The sequence below is a fragment of the Desmodus rotundus genome, chromosome 11 (assembly GCF_022682495.2).
Source record: "Desmodus rotundus isolate HL8 chromosome 11, HLdesRot8A.1, whole genome shotgun sequence".
NCBI classification, from domain to species: domain Eukaryota; kingdom Metazoa; phylum Chordata; class Mammalia; order Chiroptera; family Phyllostomidae; genus Desmodus; species Desmodus rotundus.
In genome coordinates, this window is record NC_071397.1 from 42,645,747 (window position 1) to 42,655,036 (window position 9,290).

At 38.9% G+C, this 9,290-nt stretch overlaps 1 long non-coding RNA gene across 1 annotated transcript; it reads left to right on the forward strand.

Moving 5' to 3' along the window:
* Window positions 1-254: 254 nt before the first annotated feature.
* On the forward strand, window positions 255-2,818 carry LOC128779543 (uncharacterized). The gene is made up of 3 exons (XR_008425573.2): window positions 255-335; window positions 973-1,057; window positions 1,644-2,818. It is a non-coding gene; the product is annotated as an uncharacterized lncRNA (long non-coding RNA).
* Window positions 2,819-9,290: the final 6,472 nt, after the last annotated feature.

Consider the following 9,290-nt stretch of genomic DNA (forward strand, 5'->3'; position numbering starts at 1 on the left):
CCCCTCAAAAGCCTCTACACCTTAATCTGTTCCTTTCCCCTGCCTTACTGTGCTTCCTGTAACCCTCCCTGTGTAGATCTAAACATTGTCCATCTCTTGGAATCCTGCTGCAATCACTCCTTTGATCTTGACCCTAATCCAAAGCCTTCCACTAACAACCTATTAACCTCATTGTTGACAGACACCACTTGATAAATGCAAAGTCTCTTAGTTGTTTGTTTGGCTCCTTGAATTAACTCTTCATAGGCATTGATTCATCTCCTAGCAATAATATGAGCTCTTCAAGAACAGGAATTACATTTTATTCTTCTTCATTCCCTGGCACTGTCTTGCAGGTATGTATCACAGATGCCTAGTGGGTATCTATTGTTTGATTTGTCAGTTGGTCTTACCACTTTCTGTGATCATTGTCAGAAAAGAGTTAGGAAATATCTGGCATTGAGCTCCCAAATATTTAGCTCCAGCATGCATCATGGTATTGCCATCTCATAAACTGAAAGAACTAGTATTCCACTAATTACAGAGAACAGCCAAGAAAACCTTTTGCATATTTTTTACCTGTAATTATCTCCATACAATTTCTGTCATTGGGAAAGCTTGAAAAAACACTCAGCACATCTCCCAAAAGCTGTTTTCCTTGTGTTTGACACATCACCACACACATCTGCTGCTGTACTGTGATAGCACAACCTTGCAGTCTGTTTCTACGGTAATTTTAAGTTTATATAACACCAGGTTCTCATAATTTTTATGAACATTTCTTAAGTATGTGCAAATTAGACACACTGTAACTTCAAAATAATTCAATTCATGCTGTAGACATTAAGGCATTGATTATGAAATAAAATAGTAACAATACAAAATACTTTATAACATTAAGAGGGGAAAGGAGTATGAATTCAGATCTGTGCTGAGATTATAACTTGCAAATAACCTTCATTCTTTCCAAAAAAAATCTACATTTCTGTGCAGATGCCTACCTTCTTCACAGGACCATGGGCTCAGGCAAGTCTGGGTCGTCCAGGCTGTTCCCAGCCAGGGGATGCATCACAATTAGGTAAAGCAGAGTTTCTTTGCTTGGGGAAGTTTCTGAAATCCCAATGTCCACCTTCCTCCCCCACCCCGTCTTCCCCTCTTCATCCTTTAACATGCCCTCCCTCTGGTTTTGACAGTTCTGGAGTAAAGCGTGGCATCTTATGTCTTTAAAGTTCGAGTAACTTCAGTGTACAGCAGGATTTGGAATTACATGTCTCAGCCAGTGGTTTCAAACTTTAGTGAGCCAAGAATTGTCATGAACCATTGTTAAGCCACAAGGTTTTTTGCTGCAGGAAACCTGGAGTGTGACCTAGGAATTTTATTCCTAACAAGTCCCCAGGTAATTTTAATGAAGCCAGTCTGGATCCACACTTTGAGAACTCTTGGCTCTTGAGAATGAGTTTTCCTAAGCAAGTTGTTTTCTATGTGATGTGTGAACTCTGGTAGCTTTGCCCGTATCCTCGGGATGGCACCAACACACCAAGAGGTCAAGGCCAAGAGCTTCCAGAGGATGCAGAGGTTGCAGAGGATGCAACACCTGATGTGATGCTGTCAGTACACCCTGCTTTTGGCATTTTTTATGAGTTAAAAAAATCTTATTTTTTAAGTCATTACAGATGAGGCATTTGCGGTTTGTTGCTGAAAACATTCTACCTGATGTCTTTCTAAGATAACAACAATCAAGACTTCTGGCCAAGATGGAGGTGTAGGTAGACACACTGTGCCTCCTTGCACAACAAAAAGAAGGACAATGACAATTTTAAGCAAAAAACAACCAGAACTGACAGAAAATTGAACTGTATGGAAGTCCAACAACCAAGGAGATAAAGAAGACACATTCATCCAGACTTGTAGGAGAGGCAGAGATGGGCAACCAGGTGGAGAGGACTTGTGGCAAGATGGTGGCTGGCGGACCCAGCAAGGTGGCGGATTGTGGAGGGGGCCGGCAAGGCTACAGCTGGCCAACAAGGTAGCAACTAGCTGACTCAGCGATAGACCACACAACCCAGAGTTCCAGCATGGGGAAATAAAGCTTCAAACCACTGATTGAAAACACCTGTGGGGGTTGAGGCAGCAGTGGAAGAAACTCCCAGCCTCACAGGAGAGTTTGTTGGAGAGACCCACAGGGTCCTAGAACATACACAAGCCCACCCACCTGGGAATCAGCACCAGAGGGCCCCAATTTGATTGTGGGTAGTGGGGGAAGTGACTGAAGTCCAGCAGAGAGTGGAGCAAGCGCCATTGTTCCCTCTCAGACCCCTCCCCCACATACAGCATCACAGCACAGCAACGAGGGTTATTACACCCTGGGGAATACCTAAGGCCCTGCCCCTTTATGTAATAGGCACACTAAGACAAGAAAAGTGGCCAAATGAAAGAACAGATCAAAGCTCCAGAAAAAATACAACTAAGCAACAAAGAGATAACCAACCTATCAGATGCACAGTTCAAAACACTGGTAATCAGGATGCTCACAGAATTGGTTGAATTTGGTCGCAAATTAGATGAAAAAAGGAAGGGTATGCTAAGTGAAACAAAGGAAAATGTACAGGGAACCAATAGTGATGGAAGGAAACTGGAACTCAAATCAACAGTGTGGACCAGAAGGAAGAAAGAAACATCCAACCAGAAAAGAATGAAAAAATAATCCAAAAAAATGAGGAGAGGCTTAGGAACCTCTAGGACATCTTTAAACATTCCAACATCTGAATTATAAGGGTGCCAGAAGGAGAAGAGGAAGAGCAACAAATTGAAAACTTATTTGAACAAACAATGAAGGAGAACTTCCCCAATCTGGCAAAGGAAATAGACTTCCAGGAAGTCCAGGAAGCTCAGAGAGTCCCAAAGAAGCTGGACCCAAGGAGGAACACACCAAGGCACATCATATTTACATTAGCCAAGATTCAACAGAAGGAGAGAATCTTAAAAGCCACAAGAGAAAAGGGGACAGTCACCTACAAAGGCGTTCTCATAGGACTGTCAGCTGCTTTCTCAAAAGAGACCTTACAGGCAAGAAGGGGCTGGCAAGAAGTATTCCGAGTCATGAAAGGCAAGGACCTACATCCAAGATTGCTCTATCCAGCAAAGCTTTCACTTAGAATGGAAGGGCAGATAAAGTGCTTCTCAGATAAAGTCAAGTTAAAGGAGTTCATCATCACCAAGCCCTTATTATATGAAATGTTAAAGGGACTTATCTAAGAAAAAGATAAAAAGTATGAACAGTAAAATGACAGCAAACACAGTTATTAACAACCACACAAACAAAACAAAAACAAAAACAAAAGCAAATTAATCAAACAACTAGAACAGGAACAGAACCACAGAAATGGAGATCACATGGAGGGTTATCAACAGGGGAGTGGGAGGGGGAGAGAAGGGGGAACGATACAGAGAATAAATAGCATAAATGGTAGGTAGAAAATAGACAAGGGGAAGGTAAGAATAGTATAGGAAATGAGGAAGCCAAAGAATTTATATGTATGACCCATGGACATGAAGTATAGGGGAGGAACATGGGTCGGAGGGGTTGTGCAGGGCAGAAGGGAGTGAAGGAGGGAAAATGGGACAGCTGTAATGGCATAATCAATAAAATATATTAAACAAAAAGGTAACAATCATATTTCAAATGATAGAAATATAATGATTTTTCTCTTTCCAGATGTGTTTTTTTATGCAATAAATATCACAAAAAGTAATTTGTTTTATTAAATCACTAATATAAAATGGAAGAGAAGGTATGTGACTAGTTTACCTATTTATTTCATTTTTATAAGAAATGTAGTGTCTATTTTCTTTGTGGTATGTTTTTTATTTTCAAAAATATTTTTTATTAAGAACTCATTCAGAGGCAAGATACCAAATTAGTGACCTTTCATCTCTAATTTGAGATTTTTGCTCAGTTTTCAGAGCAAAAGGGCCATAAATATGCCTCCAGATGAAAGAGATCTTCCAAAAGATATTTTGCCCTGATTTGAAAAAATACACAGCAGCTTGTCGTATTAAAAGACAAATAAAAGAGTTAAAACTATTGCTTTGAAGTTCCTGCTGTTTTTGCTTTAACTCTGTTAAATGAATTTTCCAGGTATCTGTATCTCCAACCCCACACATTCATTTGCTAGTGCAAATACCTACATTTAGGTATGAGGGAATACCCAAATCCTTCTTCCACCACCCCATTTCCTAGTAAGGCATGGAGAACTGCTGTAGAAAACATTGTCTTTTGGTAATCCAATTCCCATTTCTAGTCTTCCTGATGTGCCTCCACTTTAAAGACTAAAAAGCTAAATGCTCATTTTCCCAATCTCTATCACAGCAAGAAGTGGCCATGTAACACAGTTCTGGCTAGTTTTTAATATAAGTAAAAGTCTTCCAGTCAAGTTTCATCTCCCTTATTAAAAAAAAAAAAAAAAAAAGGACTGACAAAGTGTCTCAAAGTGAATAATTCATAAAGGTAAGGTAGGGAAATGGGGAGATAAAACTTTCATAATATTTTAAATTATGTAGAAGAAATTATGTTGTTAAGTAGAAATAAGTTTGATTAGAATAATTCAGTAAAAATACAGAATTAACACAATCAGTAATTGAAAGTAAAATATAGCAAGGAAGTATGCCATGATCTCATTACTACCTGGAAAACTGGTGATATGTCAATTATTCAAAAGTCAATTTCTTTATTTTTTGAGTGGACATCACCCAAAGTTTAACTGGTTTACATCTTACAGCCATTTAGGGAATAGGTGAAATTATAGGTGTTTTTAGGATATAGTTTGCAATCTATTTGTTTGAAAAAGTTCACCAAGGAATTATATATATGAATTAGATGTTTCATAGATATTTAATGAATTGTTTTTTATGATTGGGTTGACTTTTTTCTAATACCCACTTAAGAAAATTTCCAGGTTAAAATTATTGTAGTTGGGCTGTAAGGAATAAATCTTCATTACTTGTATCATTAGTTTTTCATTTGTTATTGAGCAAAGCAAAATTACCATCTTGTGCAATTGAACTACCTGGGCTTACTTCTGTTAAAAATGGGATCCTTATCAAGACCTCCGAATCTGAAAAGAGAATGTCAGTCCTACTTTCCAGTCTACCAACTGTGAAGGGGTAAGATTCTGAATTTAATCAATAATAGCAACTGTCTGCACTCCAGAAACTTATAAAGTAACCATAAGTTCATGCCCACTATCTCCCAGTAACTATCCAAATTTCATTGAGATAACCACTTTTTAAGAATTGCCTAAACTTTGGATAACTGGGTGGCCCATAAATTATAAATTTCAATTCGTCCTGAATCAAGCTGAAACTCTTGAGAGCCTGACCACATTGTCTGGTCCCTATAGAATTGCTCTTCCTAAATAGACTTTGTGGAATAATTATGTCAACCATGTCCAAAGTCAAAATGTTTGGAACACAAACTAAGTTAAACGAATTAATTTATGGCAAGACTAATATTAATCATTAGTCAGGAAGAAGCTATAGCTAGCAATGTTTCCTGAACTATTTAATTTCAACTCAAGCCCCTCCCACTTTTTTCACATTTATGCATTTTCCAAGATCAGGATTCTATAGAGGATTATTTGGGAAATGCCACTGCAACTGGTATCCCGTGTTCCGTATCTGTGTTTTTGTTGGTTTCTAAATCTGAGAGCCAAACTTTTTAAACTTACTGTTGGGTTTCACATTTTATCTTCAAGTAAAACTTTTAGGCCTTTATCCAAAGACCTGCACCATTTTGAGAACTGAAGGGAATTCAAACAGAGTCAAATATCGGCCTTTGTTTATAAAGTAGTTAGAAATGTATACACGTGGAGCAGCTAAATTGTAGTACAATGAGTCATGGTATAATAACAACCAAACCTATGAGTTATTGGATACCTGCTGTGTCTTCATTTGTTGTGCAAGCCTCCTTATATATGGCATCTCATGAGTCTCTAAATATTAGTAGATAGTATTATTCCCATTTTCATATGGGAAAACTGAGACTCAGAGATGTTAAATCCCTTGCCCAAAGCCATACAACTAGTAAGTGGCAGAGATGGAAATGAAATCCAGATATGATTCTAAAACATGCTGCTTCTCTTATTACTTCACCTATATGCCTTCCTGTGTACAAATGTTAGTTCTGTAGTAGTTAAGGAGGAGAATGGATGAGAGATGGAGCATCCAAGAGAAACTCATGAGTGATTGAGACTGAAGCTAAGAGTGAAAGATGTGCAGCTTTTAGATCAATAAAGGAAGAAGAAAAGCTAAGTAAAGGGAATAGTATAAGCAAACATGGATTTGGGACTGATACAATTGAGATACCTCAATAAATTATGTAAAAATTATTTTCTTTATAACCTCAAATGACTAGGTCAAAATATATTGCAGTGCTCTGAAGGCTACATAGGCTGATCAGGAATAAGACTGCAGAGTTTAGGAGAGTCTGCAATGCTTGTGGCCCTGGGGAGGCCCTGGGCCACAGGAGAAGGTGTCTCCACTGGCCCTGGGGAAGCACCTTCCAAAGAATGACCAGAAGCCTCTAGACAGGCTTACTGTTGATTGGCCAGTGTAGGGTAAATGGAGTCAGTCTGGCTCCCTCACCCAGATGTCTGGGTAACTAAGATAAGTAGTGTCCCTATAGCCTTGAGACTGAGGCCAATAAACTGTATTCCCATAACCTTGACAGTGGCCCACGTGCTCAAAATCATGCTGTGTTATCCAATATTTTGTCACCCTACCAGTTTTGTGTACATTTAGTATATAAGGGAGTTGGGACTTCTGGCTGGAGGACACACAACTTGCAGCGCATGTGAATTGTCCCACCCTTGAATAAAGGCATGTCAGGGATTCCCATGGCTCTGCAACTTTTCTTCCATCTGCCCAAATCCAAAGTGAACCTGCCCAGCCTTGACTGGCTGCAAGACAGCCAGTCTGGCTTGATGCCCCTGAGAAAAGCTTGATCAGGGAGGTCAAAGTCACTTTCACTGGGGGCTGCATCAGCCTCACAGTTGCCTTCAAAGGGCTGAATGTAATTTTAGGACTGTAGAAATGTAACTGCTCCTTAACAGTTAAACAAGAGCTCGGCGCTGCCACCAGGTAGAAACAAGGTGCTGGGCTGGATAAAACAAGGTGGAGGGCTGGATTTGGCCCTTGGGCCTTGTGTTTGCCACCTGTGCTCTACATTCAGGAAAACATGGTGAGAGAGGCAAGAGCAGCCCCACTCTCTCCAAGAAGCTGGGAAAGGTGGTTGGGAAACAGACAGGCTGATTCACCTCCAGGTGTGGAAGGTGTTTTGAGCATTCAGATTTCTTTTCTTCTCATCCTCTCACCTTTTCTGAAGAACCACCACAATACAAAGCAAGCAGTAAATGATTTTTGTAATATTACCTTCCTTTACTGGGTAAAATTATCTTGGGGAAAACAAATATGACCAGGAATTCATATGGAGTTCTTAATATATTGGTCATTGAGTCATTGGCAAGTGTGTCCTGTTTAGAGGCTTTTTAAAAAAAATTATTTATTTATTTTTATTCAGTCACAATTGTCTGTATTTTCTCCCCATCCCTCCACCCCACCCCAGCCGTCCCACCTCCCTTCCCCACCTCTACCCTCCCCCTTGATTTTGTCCTTGTGTCCTTTATAGTAACTCCTATAGACCCCTCTCCCCACTATCCCTCCCCACTCCCCTCTGGCTATTGTTACATTGTTCTTAATTTCAATGTCTCTGGTTATATTTTGTTTGCTTTTTTCTTTTGTTGATTATGTTCCAGTTAAAGGTGAGATCATATGGTATTTGTCCCTCACCGCCTGGCTTATTTCACTTTAAATGGCCTATATATGAACAAAATATATGAACAGGCCTACAAGGGTTTCCCAAATTTCTTATAAGAATTATCTGAAATATTAAAAAAAGAAAAAACCTAAAAGTCAAAACTCTTTTTCCAGGTCACTGCCCCAGAGCATTCTAATTCAGTGGTTGCAACAAGATACCTGGAATTTTGTATTTTTAACAGAATTCCTGGATAGTTCTTATCATCAGAGAAGTCTGGGAACTGCTTTAATCCCGATTGCTCCAAGTGTGGTCCAATATCGGTGTAGCTGGAACTTGTTAAAAAGGTAGAAGCTCAGGCTCCACCCCATACCTACCAAGTCAGAATCTGCCTGTTAACAAGATGTTTAGGTGATTCTTAGGCACTTAAACTAGAGAAGCACTGTGTTCTCCAACTTTAATTTGCAAATGAATCACCTGGATCTTGGTAATATGCAGTTCCTGGTCAAGTAGATCTGAGGCACAGTCAAGATTCAGGATCTCTAATAAGCTCCCAGTGACTCAGATCGCAGGTTGGTCTGTAGACCACACTCTGAGGAGCAAGGATCTAAATTAAGGATCAGTGTGAGGATTAATAATATGAAACAAAAAAATAATGACTGAACTGCACAGAGATTAACAGGGATCTGGTCTCAAGGTTAAATGTACTAGGTTAGTCCTATCAGTGTTTTAGAGTGCTAATGCTTTTGGGTAACTTGAGTCGTGCCCATGCCCACCACCATCACTTCTCTATCATGAATGCGTGGCTAACCTTCTTGCTTTATTTCTCCTTCTGGTAACAAAACTTCTGACCATGAAGTAGATCACTGGAAAAGGTCCTCTTCATTCACAGAAGTATCTCTACTGCATACTTTGTCCCAAGCATCGATCCGTCTATTGCCAAGTTGGTTACCAGAAAGTGGTGTGGTTAGTAGTCCCTAATCAGTTACTACTTGAGTTTCCCAACTTTCATATCATTCAACTTCTTTGTTAAGGATATGTTTATTCTGCAAAACCTTTAGAAATAAGCCTCCACTTGAGACAGGATCAGACACCCAAAACACTTATCCTTCTATAACCTATTTTATGATGTTAATCAGTTTTAACAATGGCCTTAAAGCTTTTATTATAAAAAGTTTTATCTGCATAAGATGATGTTATACAGTTATCAGAGAATAAGAACTGAATTATATGTATTCTACAATCTACATCTTAGTACCAAGTAATTCATTCTAAAGACTAGTTGCCATTTTATCTATGAATTCATAATCCCTGTTTAATTAAAAAAGAAAGCACCCAAAAATAAAATCTCAGTGTTATAGATATGTGAAAAACAAAAATAAACATAGTACTTTTCACCCTATATTTGGCAATTTGAAGAAGATAAAGGCATATGAGTTGCAAATTAGAAACCTTCCACATTAAATGAAAATAAGATATCAAAACATATATAAATAGAATC